Source organism: Arachis hypogaea, chromosome 17 (genome assembly GCF_003086295.3).
Source record: "Arachis hypogaea cultivar Tifrunner chromosome 17, arahy.Tifrunner.gnm2.J5K5, whole genome shotgun sequence".
In the NCBI taxonomy this organism is placed as follows: domain Eukaryota; kingdom Viridiplantae; phylum Streptophyta; class Magnoliopsida; order Fabales; family Fabaceae; genus Arachis; species Arachis hypogaea.
The window spans coordinates 92,076,932-92,093,081 of record NC_092052.1 but is presented as its reverse complement, the minus strand read 5'-3'; the positions used below and the strand labels follow the sequence as shown (position 1 = coordinate 92,093,081).

The following is a 16,150-nucleotide window of genomic DNA, read 5'->3' as shown; positions in this document are numbered from 1 at the left end:
ACTATGTTCCAAAATACATTCTTAAAGCAAGTTTACTGCAAAAAATTTCAAAATTTTGGTAGGTCACCCAGAACACAGTTTCTTGGAGAAAAAATTATTGCTTTGACCAAGTAATTCTATAAAACTAACTATCATGCAAGGGTATTTACAAGAAATAAACTAACTATGCGTGCCATATACTAACTATATGCAAAACATAACTCCATGGTTATTGAAGAGAAGAGAATGTTACCCATGGAGATCGATCAAACGACCTCCCCACACTTAGAAATTAGCACGGTCCTCCGTGCTACGAATGATACTTAAGGGACGGTCGGGACCGGAGTTTTCACTATCTCCCCCATCAGAACTTTCATCGCTTGGGTTTGAGGTGGAGGTGAATATCTCGGGCTCCTCCATGCTAGGGGCAACACGACTCAGAAGCTCTTTGAGGTGGGTGTATCGGCGGTGGTTGCGCCGCTCATACCTATCCAGCTTCCGGTGAAGGTCTTCTATCCTTTGATCTGTGGATCTCAGTGGTGGTGAAGATGAGCTTGAGGGACAAAGAAGTGGTGGGACCATGTCGGGGCTTGGTTTGTTCATGGGAAAATATAGGTATTTTCCGCTTGGGACCACATCGTTCTTAGCCGGAACCATGATCTTCTTATCCTTGGCTTCCCAAGAAACACCCGCAGCAGAAACTAAGTCAGATACCAAAGCTGAAAATGACAGGTTACCTCGGTCGTGGACTTGACTCATTGCTTGCTTGACAAGAAATGGGATGTTCACCGGCTTCTCCGTGAGGATACACCAGACAAACAAAGCAAGGTCCGCTGTGATGGACGACCTGTGAGTGCTAGGTAGCATCGATACTTTTCGGCCTAGCTTCCACAGAGAGAAAGCGAGCATCGATACTTTTCGGCCTCATCCGCTGTCTACCATGGATCCAAGATGCTTCAGGCTCAGCGATGACGTGGAGAATTGAGTCCCAATTAAATCTGTACTCCACTCGCTGACGCAAGACTTCTTGGTATCCATCCATGTCAATTGGCACTGGTAAAACATTGAGCATCTGCTGAATAGCCTCTTCTGAAACTAAAACTTGCTTCCAGTGCATGTACACTGATCGAAGAGAAGAGAGATGGTAGTTAGTGTAAAATTCTTCCACCCAAGAGAGGTTGATTTCCTTTGGTTTCCTCAAAAGAAACTCCCATCCTCGCTTTTCGACACGAGGTAGAATATAAGGAGCAACCCTATCCGGCAGAGCGAGTAAGTGCTCAGGATGATAGTTCCTTGCCGCTATGAAGGGGAATCGAAGTTCACAAAAGTGGTTAGGGAACCTTGATGAGTCTCTTGCCGGTTTGCCCTTGTTATCCTCATCAATAAGAGCGGGTGTCTTTCCGTTCTTTGATAAAGGTTTGGCTCCTATTGAAGAACGCGCCTTAGAATTCGATTTTTGGGGCACCCTTTTTGCGGCCGGTTTCCCCGAAGCTACCTCCTTGCCCTTTTTGGTGGCCATCCTAAAAGGAAAGGGGAGAATGGAAAACATTAAACCAAAGAAACAATTTGATGAAAACATGCAAGTGATATGTCATGCCCATGATGAATATGAATGCAGGGGTTATATCACTCGGCATGTGATGCAAGAGAAGGTAAGGCATGCAAAAGCATGAGAAGAGTAGTCTCAAGCATCCTTAGCAAAAGTAAGTCATGTTCAATTAATATGGGATTGGTAAGTATGAACCTTAAGCACATAAATTAGACTCAACGCATTGAAGAAGAAGCAAGTGAATGAGGAGGGAGCACCAATTTTGAAAGTGCATGACTAAAATGAGCCAAAATGGTAGTTGTGCATTTCCTCGAACACTTGGCGTGCAATAATCAAGCAATGAGTAATTATGAAATACTAAACCAATCTAAAGCCCAAAATAGAACATCAATCACCACATAAATATCACACATTGGTAAAAGAGTGATAAAAGACTTAGTAATGCCATTTAAGTTCAAGTTCAACATCCATGGTTAAAAAAAGAAAAGATAGAGAAAAGAAGCAAACAAAAGCAAGAGATATCATTAACAAGCAAAAGAGAAACTAAGTAAGATAGCAAGAAGAATTTAACTAGAAGAAATAACATAAGAAAAGGTAAAAGGGGGAAAAAAAATCAAACCTTGAAGAGTACGAAAAAGCAAGGTTGAATCTTCTTTTGTGAAGATGAGATAGGAAATAAGAGAAGTGTAGCGCCACCGGAAAAGATGGTTGTCACCGGTGGGTGGCCGGAGACAAAGGTGGTGGGTTGTGGGAGAAGAAGAAGAGAAGGGAAGTGATGAAGAGAGGGGAGGAGTGAACTAAGAAAGAAAAAGAAAGGGGATGTGAGTGAGAAAGGAGTGCAACGGCGCGAAATATTAATCTGATTCGCGCATATGGCACGCGTGCGCAGGGTGCGCTGGCGCGTCGTGAAGGTGCTGGCTGATGGCGCGTACGCGGCAATGGCGCGCACGCACGAGAGGAGTTGTGCCTCAGGCACAAAAGTGGCATAAACCTGGCTCAAGTCTCTGGTTTTTGTACCAGGGTGACCCAGGGAGGCATGCGCGCGGACGCGCACTATGCGCGAAAGCGTGCTTGTGGTATTTGAGATCCGGTGCGGGCGCGCACTACACGCGGACGCGTCAGTTTCGGCACAAAGTTGGCCCAATTGTGGCACAACTCTCTGGAAAATGTACCAGAGATTCCACACAGCCCCATCGGCGCGCGCACGCACTGTGCGCGTGAGCATCGATGGTCAACTGGCAATGTTGCGCGCAGGCGGCATGTACGCGAACGCGTGGGTGCCTGGCGTGAGTTGGGCACAAAGTTGGCCCAACTCTCGGGTTTTTGGCCTCAAAAGGGGGATTCGCAACCGGCGCGTGCGCGCACTGTGCGCTTGCACGTCGGTACTCTTTTTTAAAGAAAAATTTTGTGTTTTCTTTATTTCTTTCATAACCTATCTAAAAGAACATTCTACCTATCTAACAGAACCAACAAAGCTAGCATCCCTAAGCACTCAACCAATCATCAAAAGAGCATAAAAGTCAAAGAACTAAAGATACTACAAGATGGTATAAACAGGGAAGATCTTACCACGGTGGGGTGCCTCCCACCAAGCACTTTTCTTTTACGTCCTTAAGTTGGACGGTCCTCTTCTTAAGCTTCATCTCCACTTGGTGCATCCTCCAATATGTACACCTCTAGCTCCCTTGGAGGTTTGCAACCATGATATTTCTTCACCCTATGCCCATTCACCTTGAAAGTTGCTTCACCTTTGGGATCAAACAATTCCACCACTCCGTAGGGCTTCATTTCTTTCACCTTAAAAGGTCCTTCCCACCTAGAACGGAGCTTGCCAGGCATAAATCGGAGCCTTGAGTTGTAGAGGAGGACTTCATCTCCTTCTTTAAAGTCCTTCTTCCGAATGTGATGGTCATGGAATGCCTTAGTCTTCTCTTTATAAATTCGGGCATTCTCATATGACTCGTTCCTCAAACACTCAAGCTCTTCTAATTGTAACTTCCTAGCTTTACCCGCCTTGGCCAAATCCATGTTGCACTGCTTTACCGCCCAGTATGCTCGATGCTCAATCTCCACCGGAAGGTGGCATGCCTTGCCATAGACGATCCGAAAGGGACTCATTCCTATCGGAGTCTTGTAGGCTGTTCTATAAGCCCATAGTGCATCTCCTAGCCGGAAGCTCCAATCCTTTCTTTGTGGATTGACCACTTTTTCCAAGATTCTTTTGATTTCCCGGTTGGAAACTTCCGCTTGCCTATTTGTTTGCGGATGATAAGCAGTGGCAACCTTATGCGATACTCCATAGTGCTTGAGCAATGCTTCTACCTTCCTGTTACAAAAGTGGGATACTTGGTCGCTCACGATTGCTCGTGGCGACCCATAACGGCATACAATGTGATTCCTAATGAAAGAAACAACGGTGTTGGCGTTGTCAAGGTGGGTAGGTACGGCCTCCACCCACTTTGACACGTAGTCAACCGCTAACTGAATGTACAGATACCCACTAGAGTTAGGAAACGGTCCCATAAAGTCAATGCCCCACACATCAAATATCTCACAGAACAACATAGGTTGTTGAGGCATTTCATCCCTTTGGGATGTGTTTCCTGACTTTTGACACTGATGACAAGATACACATAGTCGGTTAGCATCCTTGAATAAGGTTGGCCACCAGAATCTGCAATCCAACACCTTTTTAGCGGTCCTTTGTGGGCCAAAGTGGCCACCACAGTCGGACGAATGACAAGCTTCCAGAATTGGTTGAAATTCGGATTCCGGGACACATCTTTTGATTACTTGGTCTACACCTCTCTTCCACAAGTGAGGGTCATCCCAAATGTAGTATTTGGAATCACTCCTCAACTTGTCCCTTTGATTTTTCAAAAAGTTGGGAGGGAAGATTTTTGCAACCAAGTAGTTTGCCATTGGGGCAAACCAAGGAAAACTAGCTGACACAGCATGCAAACTTTCCAATGGGAATGAGTCATTGATCGGAAATGGATCAGTTTTTAAATTCTCAATGCAGCTTAAGTGATCCGCAACCAGGTTTTGAGATCCACTCCGGTCCCTAATCTCAATGTCAATTTCTTTCAAAAGCAGAATCCAACGTATGAGTCTAGGCTTTGACTCATTCTTTGTCAATAAATACTTCAAAGCTGCATGATCCGTGTATACCACTATCTTTGAACCTAGCAAATAAGATCTGAATTTATCTAAGGCATGAACAATGGCTAAGAGTTCTTTCTCGGTAGTGGTATAGTTGGATTGTGCGGCATCTAGTGTCTTAGAAGAGTAAGCAATGACATAAGGAAGTTTACCCTCACGTTGTGCAAGCGCGGCACCCACAGCATAGTTTGACGCATCGCACATTATCTCAAACGGCAACGTCCAGTTGGGGCTTCGCACAATCGGTGCTATGGTGAGAATTTTCCTCAACTCTTCAAAAGCTTTTACACAGTCACTGTCAAACTCAAAATCCACATCTTTTTGGAGTAGGCGTGGTGCACGAAATTGTGATGTCCAGGCTCGAACAATCCCTGGTAATGGCTCCAAAGCTTGGTGCTTTGATGTTAATACATAATTGTCACAACTTCGATACAACTAACCAGCAAGTGCACTGGGTCGTCCAAGTAATACCTTACGTGAGTAAGGGTCGAATCCCACGGAGATTGTTGGTATGAAGCAAGCTATGGTCACCTTGTATATCTCAGTCAGGCAGATATAAAGTGATAATGGTGTTTTCGAATTTAATATAATAAAATAGGGATAGAGATACTTATGTAATTCATTGGTAGGAATTTCAGATAAGCGAATGGAGATGCTTTTCGTTCCTCTAAACCTCTGCTTTCCTGCTATCTTCATCCAATCAGCCTTACTCCTTTCCATGGCTGGCTTTATGTGATACATCACCATTGTCAACGGCTACTTTCGGTCATCCCTCGGGAAAATGATCCAATGCCCTGTCACGGCACGGCTAATCGTCTGGAGGCATCACCTTTGTCAATGGCTTCATCTTATCCTCTCAGTGAATAATATGCTCACGCACTCTGTCACGGCACGGCTATTCATCTGTCGGTTCTCGATCATGCTGGAATAGGATTTACTATCCTTTTGCGTCTGTCACTAACGCCCTGCAATCGCGAGTACGGAGCTCGTCACAGTCATTCAATCATTGAATCCTACTCGGAATACCACAGACAAGGTTTAGACTTTCCGGATTCTCTTGAATGCCGCCATCATTCTAGCTTACGCCACGAAGATTATGGTTAGGAGATCTAAGAGATATTCATTCTAGCTCAATTCATGTAGAACAGAAGTGTTTGTCAGGCACGCGTTCATAAGGGAGAAGGATGATGAGTGTCACACATAATCATCACCTTCATCACGTTCTTGGGTGCGAATGGATATCTTAGAAGCGAAATAAGAAGAATTGAATAGAAAACAGTAGTACTTTGCATTAATCTTTGAGGAACAGCAGAGCTCCACACCTTAATCTATGGAGTGTAGAAACTCTACCGTATGAAAATACATAAGTGAAGGTCCAGGCATGGCCGAGATGGCCAGCCCCCTAAACGAGATCAATAGTCTCCTAAGATGAACAATGGATTAAAACTGAGACCAAAGATTGTCAAAAAGACTAGTAAAAGGTCCTATTTATAATAAACTAGCTACTAGGGTTTACATGAGTAAGTAATTGATGCATAAATCTACTTCCTGGGCCCACTTGGTGTCTGTTTGGGCTGAGCTTGAGTGTTGCACGTGCAGAGGCCATTTGTGGAGTTGAACGCCAGTTTCTGTGCCAGTTTGGGCATTCAACTCTGGTTTTGGATCCTTTTCTGGCGCTGGACGCCAGATTTGGGCAGAAGGCTGGCATTGAACGCCAGTTTACATCGTCAATTCTTGGCCAAAGTATGGACTATTATATATTGCTGGAAAGCCCTGGTCGTCTACTTTCCAACGCAATTGGAAGCGCGCAATTTCGAGTTCTGTAGCTCCAGAAAATCCACTTTGAGTGCAGGGAGGTCAGAATCCAACAGCATCAGCAGTCCTTTTTCAACCTCTGAATCTGATTTCTGCTCAAGTCCCTCAATTTCAGTCAGAAAATACCTGAAATCACAGAAAAACACACAAACTCATAGTAAAGTCCAGAAATGTGAATTTAACATAAAAACTAATGAAAACATCCCTAAAAGTGACTAGATCCTACTAAAAACATACTAAAAACAATGTCAAAAAGCGTATAAATTATCCGCTCATCACAACACCAAACTTAAATTGTTGCTTGTCCCCAAGCAACTGAAAATCAAATAGGATAAAAAGAAGAAAATATACTATAAATTCCAAATTATCAATGAAACATAGCTCCAATCATATGAGCGGGACTTATAGCTTTTTCCCTCTTGAATAGTTTTGGCATCTCACTTTATCCATTGAGGTTCAGAATGATTGGCATCTATAGGAACTCAGAGTTCAGATAGTGTTATTGATTCTCCTAGTTCAGTATGATGATTCTTGAACACAGCTATTTTATGAGTCTTGGCCGTGGCCCTAAGCACTTTGTTTTCCAGTATTACCACCGGATACATAAATGCCACAGACACATAATTGGGTGAACCTTTTCAGATTGTGACTCAGCTTTGCTAAAGTCCCCAATTAGAGGTGTCCAGGGTTCTTAAGCACACTCTTCTTTTGCTTTGGACCTTGACTTTAACCGCTCAGTCTCAAGTTTTCACTTGACACCTACACGCCACAAGCACATGGTTAGGGACAGCTTGGTGTAGCCGCTTAGACCAGGATTTTATTCCTTTAGGCCCTCCTATCCACTGATGCTCAAAGCCTTGGGATCCTTTTTATTTGCCCTTGCCTTTTGGTTTTAAGGGTTATTGGCTTTTTCTGCTTGCTTTTTCTTTTTCTTTCTATTTTTTTTGCTATTTTTTTTTTTGCAAGCTTTGTTCTTTGCTGCTTTTTCTTGCTTCAAGAATCATTTTTATGATTTTTCAGATTATCAAATAACATGTCTCCTAGTCATCATTCTTTCAAGAGCCAACATATTTAACAATCTTAAACAACAACTTCAAAAGACATATCCACTGTTCAAGCATACATTCAGAAAACAAGAAGCATTGTCACCACATCAATATAATTAAGCTAAGTTCAAGGATAAATTCGAAACTCATGTACTTCTTGTTCTTTTGAATTAAAACATTTTTCTTTTAAGAGAGGTGATGGATTCATAGGACATTCATATCTTTAAGACAAAGTTACTAACTACTAATGATCATGTAATGAAGGCACAAACACAGATAAGCACATAATATAGAAAACGAAAAACAGAGAAAGCAAGAACAAGGAATGAATCCACCTTAGTGATGGTGGCGTTTCCTTCTTGAGGAACCAATGATGTCCTTGAGCTCTTCTATGTCTCTTCCTTGTCTTTGTTGCTCCTCCCTCATTGCTTTTTGATCTTCTCTTATTTCATGGAGCATGATGGAGTGCTCTTGATGTTCCACCCTTAGTTGTCCCATATTGGAACTCAATTCTTCTAGGGAGGTGTTGATGTGCTCCCAATAGTTTTGTGGAGGAAAGTGCATTTGAGGCATTTCCGGAATCTCATGGTGATGAGCTTCATACGCCTCTTGAGCTTCATGAGTGGGCTCTCTTGCTTACTCCATCTTTTTCTTAGTGATGGGCTTTTCCTCTTTAATGAGGATATCTCCCTCTATGTCAATCCCAGCCGAATTGCATAGGTGGCAGATGAGGTGAGGAAAGGCTAACCTTGCCATAGTGGAAGACTTGTCAGCCACCTTGTAGAGTTCTTGAGGTATAATCTCATGAACTTCCACCTCTTCTCCAATCATGATGCTATGGATCATGATGGCCCGGTCTATAGTAACTTCAGACCGGTTGCTAGTGGGAATGATTGAGCATTGAATAAACTCCAACCATCCTCTAGCTATAGGCTTGAGGTCCAATCTTCTTAGTTGAACCGGCTTGCCTTTGGAGTCAATCTTCCATTGAGCTCCTTCTACACATATGTCCATAAGGACTTGGTCCAACCTTTGATCAAAGTTGACTCTCCTTGTGTAGGGGCATGCGTTTTCTTCCATGTATGGCAAGTTGAACGCCAACCTCACATTTTCCGGACTAAAATCTAAGTATTTCCCCCGAACCATTGTAACATAGTTCTTTGGGTCCGGGTTCTTACTTTGATCATGGTTCTTGGTGATCCATGCATTGGCATAGAACTCTTGAACCATTAGGATGCCGACTTGTTGGATGGGATTTGTTAGAACTTCCCAACCTCTTCTTTGAATTTCATGTCGGATCTCCGGATACTCATTTCTTTTGAGTTTGAAGGGGACCTCAGGGATCACCTTCTTCTTGGCCACAACATCATAGAAGTGGTCTTGATGGGCTTTGGAGATGAATCTTTCAATCTCCCATGACTCGGATGTGGAAGCTTTTGTCTTCCCTTTCCCTCTTCTAGAGGATTCTCCGGTCTTGGGTGCCATCAATGGTAATGGAAAAACAAAAAAGCTATGCTTTTACCACACCAAACTTAGAATATTGCTCGCCCTCGAGCAATAAACAAAAGAATAGAAGAAGAAGAAGAAGAAATATGGAGAGGGAGAGGGAGATGTGTTTCGGCCAAGAAGGGTATAGAGGGGTGTGTTGTGTGAATTTGATGAAGAATGGAGGTCTTTATATAGGGAAGGGAGGGGGGTTAAGGTTCGGCCATATGGGTGGGTTTGGGTGGGAAATTGGTTTTGAATTTTGAAGGTAGGTGGAGTTTATGAGGTAGGTTTATGGGGAAGAGGAGATGGATGTGAGTGGTAAAGGTTTAGTGGGAAAGAGAGATTGAGGTGATTGGTGAGGGGTTTTTGGGTAAGAGTGTTTATGGGGTTGTGTGAAAGAGAGTGGTGAGAAGAAGTGAGTGGAGGTAGGTGGGGATCCTGTGGGGTCCACAGATCCTAAGTGGATCCTGTGGGGTCCACAGATCCTGAGTGGATCTTGTGGGGTCCACAGATCCTGAGGTGTTCAAGGATTTACATCCCTGCACCCATTAGGCATGTAAAAATGCCTTTGTATCCAACTCTGGGCGTTCAGCGCCAGGTTGGTGGCCATTTTGGGCGTTCAACGCCCATCTGTGTGCCATTTCTGGCGTTGAACGCCAGAACCATGCCTGTTCTGGCGTTCAGCGCCCAGAAGCTGCCCATTTTGGGCGTTCAGCGCCAGAACCATGCTCTGTTCTGGCGCTGAACGCCAGACAGATGCTCCTCCAGGGTGTGATTTTTCTTCTGCTGTTTTTGATTCCGTTTTCAATTTTTATATTTATTTTGTGACTCCACATGATCATGAACCTAAGAAAACATGAAAAATAATAAAAATAAGAATTAGATAAACATTGGGTTGCCTCCCAACAAGCGCTTCTTTAATGTCAATAGCTTGACAGTGGGCTCTCATGGAGCCTCAAAGATGTGCAGAGCTTTGTTGAGACTCTCCAACACCAAACTTAGAGTTTGGATATGGGAGTTCAACACCAAACTTAGAGTTTGGTTGTGGCTTCCCAACACCAAACTTAGAGTTTGGATATGGGAGTTCAACACCAAACTTAGAGTTTGGTTGTGGCTTCCCAACACCAAACTTAGAGTTTGACTGTGGGGGCTCTGGTTGACTCTGCTTTGAGAGAAGCTTTTCAAGCTTCCTCTCCATGGTTGCAGAGGGAGATCCTTGAGTTTTGAATACAAGGGAGTTCTCATTCCATTGAAGGACTATTTCACCTCTGTCAACATCAATCACAGCTCTTGCTGTGGCCAGGAAAGGTCTTACTAGGATGATGGATTCATCCTCTTCCTTTCCAGTATCCAGGACTATGAAATCAGTAGGTATGTAAAGGCCCTCAACCTTTACTAATACATCTTCTACTTGTCCATAAGCCTGTCTTCTTGAGCTGTCTGCCATCTCTAGTGAGATTTTAGCAGCTTGTACCCCATAGATTCCCAGTTTCTCTATTACAGAGAGGGGCATGAGGTTTATTCCTGAACCAAGGTCACACAGAGCCTTAAAGATCATGGTGCCTATGGTACAGGGTATTATGAACTTTCCAGGATCCTGTCTCTTCTGAGGCAATGTCAGTTGATCCAGATCACTTAGTTCATTGATGAACAAGAGAGGTTCAACTTCCCAAGCATCAATGCCAAACAATTTGGCGTTCAGCTTCATGATTGCACCAAGAAACTTGGCAGTTTGCTCTTCAGTGACATCCTCATTCTCTTCAGAGGAGGAATACTCATCAGAGCTCATGAAGGGCATAAGGGGGTTCAATGGAATCTCTATGGTCTCTAGATGAGCCTCAGAGTCCTTTGGTTCCTCAGAGGGAAGCTCCTTATTGATCACTGGACGTCCCAGGAGGTCCTCCTCCTTGGGATTCACGTCCTCTCCTCTCCTCAGAGGTTCGGCCATGGCGCTTATGTCAATGGCCTTGCACTCTCCTTTTGGGTTCTCTTCTGTATTGCTTGGGAGAGTACTAGGAGGGATTTCAGTGATCCTTTTACTCAACTGGCCCACTTGTGCTTCCAGATTTCTAATGGAAGACCTTGTTTCATTCATGAAACTTACAGTGGCCTTAGATAGATCAGAGACTAGATTTGCTAAATTAGAAGCATTTTGTTCAGAGTTCTCTGTCTGTTGCTGAATTGATGATGGAAAAGGCTTGCTATTGCTAAACCTGTTTCTTCCACCATTATTAAAGCCTTGTTGGGGCTTTTGATCCTTCCATGAGAAATTTGGATGATTTCTCCATGTTGAGTTATAGGTGTTTCCATAAGGTTCACCTAAGTAATTCACCTCTGCTATTGCAGGGTTCTCAGGATCATAGGCTTCTTCTTCAGAAGATGCCTCTTGAGTACTGTTGGATGCAGCTTGCATTCCATGCAGACTCTGAGAAATCATATTGACTTGCTGAGTCAATATTTTGTTCTGAGCCAATATGGCATTCAGAGTATCAACTTCAAGAACTCCCTTCTTCATAGGCGTCCCATTGCTCACATGATTCCTTTCAGAAGTGTACATGAACTGGTTATTAGCAACCATGTCAATGAGTTCTTGAGCTTCTGCAGGCGTTTTCTTTAGGTGAATGGATCCACCTGTAGAAGTGTCCAGTGACATCTTTGATAGCTCAGATAAACCATCATAGAATATATCCAGGATGGTCCATTCTGAAAGCATGTCAGAAGGACACTTTTTGGTCAACTGTTTGTATCTTTCCCAAGCTTCATAGAGGGATTCACCTTCTTTCTGTCTGAAGGTTTGAACATCAGCTCTAAGCTTGCTCAGCTTTTGAGGAGGAAAGTACTTGGCTAAGAAAGCCGTGACCAGCTTATCCCAAGAGTTCAGGCTGTCTTTGGGTTGAGAATCCAACCATAATCTAGCTCTGTCTCTTACAGCAAAAGGGAAAAGCATGAGCCTGTAGACTTCAGGATCTACTCCATTAGTCTTAACAGTATCACATATCTGCAAGAATTCAGTTAAGAACTGAAAAGGATCTTCAGATGGAAGTCCATGAAACTTGTAGTTCTGCTGCATTAGAGAAACTAATTGAGGTTTCAGCTCAAAGTTGTTTGCTCCAATGGCAGGAATGGAGATGCTTCTTCCATGTAAATTGGAATTAGGTGCAGTAAAGTCACCAAGCATCTTCCTTACATTATCATTATTTTCGGCTGCCATCTCCTCTGCCTGTTCGAAAATTTCTGAAAGGTTATCTCTGGATTGTTGTATTTTAGCTTCTCTTAATTTTCTCTTCAGAGTCCTTTCAGGTTCTGGATCTGCTTCCACAAGAATGTTCTTGTCGTTGCTCCTGCTCATATGACAAAGAAGAAGGCACAGAAAAATAATAATAATAATAGAGATCCTTTATACCACAGCATAGGGATCCCTTTGTGAGTGGAAGAAAAGAGGGGGAGACAAAGAATGTGATGTAAAGGAAGAAACACAACTGTACGGATGGAAGAGATGTGAGATGAGATGTTAGGATATGAATGAATAAATAGAATAGGATGGGGGAGGGATAATTTTCGAAAATTATTTTGAAAAAGAGTTAGTGATTTTTGAAAAATGGTTTTTGAAAATGTTAGTATTTTTTTTTTTTTCGAAAATTTTGAAATCAAAAATAAAAATAAAAATAATTAGTTAATTAAAAAGAAATTTTTGAAAAAGGGGAGATATTTTCGAAAATTAGAAAGGGAGAATTAGTTAGGTGGTTTTGAAAAAGTTAAGAAACAAACAAAAAGTTAGTTAGTTAGTTGAAACAAACTTTGAAAAGATAGGAAGTTAGGAAGTTAGAAAAGATATTTGAAAAGATATTTTTGAAAAAGATAAGATAAGAAGATATTTTTGAAAAGATATGATTGAAATTAGTTTTGAAAAAGATTTGATTTTTAAAATCACAATTAATGACTTGATTCATGAGAAATCACAAGATATGATTCTAGAACTTAAAGTTTGAATCTTTCTTAACAAGCAAGTAACAAACTTCAAATTTTTGAATCAAAACATTAATTGTTTATGTTATTTTCGAAAATTTGTGAAAAAATTAAGAAAAAGATTTTTGAAAAATATTTTTTGAATTTTCGAAAATAACTAAGAATTTTGAAAAAGATTTGATTTTTGAAAAAGATTTTGAAAAAGATAAGATTTCAAATTGAAAATTTGATTTGACTCATAAGAAACAACTTGATTTTAAAAATTTTGAAAAAGTCAATCCAAATTTTCGAATTTGATGAGAGAAAAAGGGAAAGATATTTTTTTGATTTTTGAAATTTTTATGAAAAACATGAAAATTATGCAATGCATGAAATTTTTAGATCAAAACAATGAATGCATGCAAGAATGCTATGAATGTCAAGATGAACACCAAGAACACTATGAATGTCAAGATGAACATCATAGACACAATTTTGAAAAATTTTTAATGCAAAGAAATCATGCAAGACACCAAACTTAGAATTCTTTAATGCTTACGCACTAAGAATTCAAGAATGCATATGATAAACATGAAAAGACACAAAACAAAAAATCATCAAGATCAAACAAGAAGACTTACCAAGAACAACTTGAAGATCATGAAGAACACTATGGATGCATGATATTTTCGAAAAAAATGCAAGATGCTTATGCAAGTGACACCGAACTTATGATATGACTCAAGACTCAAATAAGAAACACAAAATATTTTTGATTTTTATGATTTCTAATTTTTTTGGATTTTTATTTATATTTTTCGCATATTAAAAGGAAAAATAAGGATTCCAAAAATTTTTAATATGAATTCCAGGAATCTTGCCATGTTAGTCTAAAGCTTCAGTCCAAGAATTAGACATGGCTCACTAGCCAGCCAAGCTTTCAAAGAAAGCTCCGGTCCAAAACACTAGACATGGCCAATGGCCAGCCAAGCTTCAGCAGGTGATCATGGATCAGCAGCAGGTGGATGAGCAACAATTAAGTTGCTTTTGATAACAAATTGCAAGCCTCAGTCCAAATGAATTTAGACATGGCTTTACAGCCAGCCAGGCTTCACATGCTTCATGAAACACTAGAATTCATTCTTAAAAATTTTGAATAAATTTTTGAAAACATTTTTATTTTTTCGAAAACAAGAGAAATTTTTTTGAAAATATTTTTGAAAGATTTTTGAAAAGAGAACGAAAAGAAAGTTACCCAATCTGAGCAACAAGATGAACCGTCAGTTGTCCAAACTCAAACAATCCCTGGCAACGGCGCCAAAAACTTGGTGCACGAAATTGTGATGTCCAGGCTCGAACAATCCCTGGTAATGGCTCCAAAGCTTGGTGCTTTGATCTTAATACATAATTGTCACAACTTCGATACAACTAACCAGCAAGTGCACTGGGTCGTCCAAGTAATACCTTACGTGAGTAAGGGTCGAATCCCACGGAGATTGTTGGTATGAAGCAAGCTATGGTCACCTTGTAAATCTCAGTCAGGCAGATATAAAGTGATAATGGTGTTTTCGAATTTAATATAATAAAATAGGGATAGAGATACTTATGTAATTCATTGGTAGGAATTTCAGATAAGCGAATGGAGATGCTTTTCGTTCCTCTAAACCTCTGCTTTCCTGCTATCTTCATCCAATCAGCCTTACTCCTTTCCATGGCTGGCTTTATGTGATACATCACCATTGTCAACAGCTACTTTCGGTCATCTCTCGGGAAAATGATCCAATGCCCTGTCACGGCACGGCTAATCGTCTGGAGGCATCACCTTTGTCAATGGCTTCATCTTATCCTCTCAGTGAATAATATGCTCACGCACCCTGTCACGGCACGGCTATTCATCTGTCGGTTCTCGATCATGCTGGAATAGGATTTACTATCCTTTTGCGTCTGTCACTAACGCCCTGCAATCGCGAGTTCGGAGCTCGTCACAGTCATTCAATCATTGAATCCTACTCGGAATACCACAGACAAGGTTTAGACTTTCCGGATTCTCTTGAATGCCGCCATCATTCTAGCTTCGCCACGAAGATTTGGTTAGGATCTAGAGATATTCATTCTAGCTCATTCATGTAGACAGAAGTGTTGTCAGGCACGCGTTCATAAGGGAGAAGATGAGCGTCACACATAATCATCACCTTCATCACGTTCTTGGTGGAATGGATATCTTAGAAGCGAATAAGAAGAATTGTAGAAAACAGTAGTACTTTGAATTAATCTTTGAGGAACAGCGAGCTCCACACCTTAATCAGGAGTGTAGCTCTACCGTATGAAATACATAAGTGAAGGTCCACATGCCGAGATGGCCAGCCCCCTAACAGTCAATAGTTCCTGATGAACATGGATTAAAAGTGAGACCAAAGATTGTCAAAAGACTAGAGTCCTATATTACTAATAGAACAGTGGTCATTCACTATGTGGTGTTTACGATGATGTTGACAGTAAACATTGTATTGGCATTTCTTGCATTTGGCCAACTCTTTCTGGATGTATTCTGGCTAGACTCGATTGGGCAGAATGCAGAAGCCATTTCTCGGATCAATTTCCAAGTATGCAATTATGCGAAACCATGTTTACTTGTGCAAGAAGGAAGGCAACATATGGTCCTGATGCTCATTTCAGCTGCAAGCATGAAATCCTCATGCATGTTTGATCTGAACTGATTTCTGAAGCATTTATCGACTTCAAGCCAAAGTATGGATAGTTTGTTTAACTGAAACTGATTGGAACTCCTAAAAGTGATAGCTCCTCATTTGAAGCTCACTAAATGCAAAGCTGATTAGCTGTCAAGAAATATGGAATCGATCCAATCACTCGAATCTGACTAGAATTCTTTCAGTCAGAAAATCTGAATCAACAGCTCATAGTGCTGTTTAACAAATTGATTCCTCAAAATTGCTAGATAAATCTTGAAAGTCATACTGAATCATATACAAACATAATGTTTTTAACACTTGTAATATTGAAAGACATTACTAAATATTCACTATCATGAAAACATGCATCTATGAACCTTGCTCGATAGTTTATCTCCTTATCTTGCGAAAGATGATTTATTGGCTATAGACTCTTAATTCAGTATGTGATTGACCACATCAAGCTTGGTCAATTG

The 16,150-nt window shown here is 41.3% G+C and overlaps 1 non-coding gene across 1 annotated transcript; it reads left to right on the top strand.

Annotated features, from left to right (window-relative positions):
- The first annotated feature begins 11,746 nt into the window (after positions 1-11,746).
- On the top strand, positions 11,747-11,854 carry LOC112767657 (small nucleolar RNA R71). Its single transcript, XR_003185098.1, has one exon. It is a non-coding gene; the product is annotated as a small nucleolar RNA R71 (small nucleolar RNA).
- Positions 11,855-16,150: the final 4,296 nt, after the last annotated feature.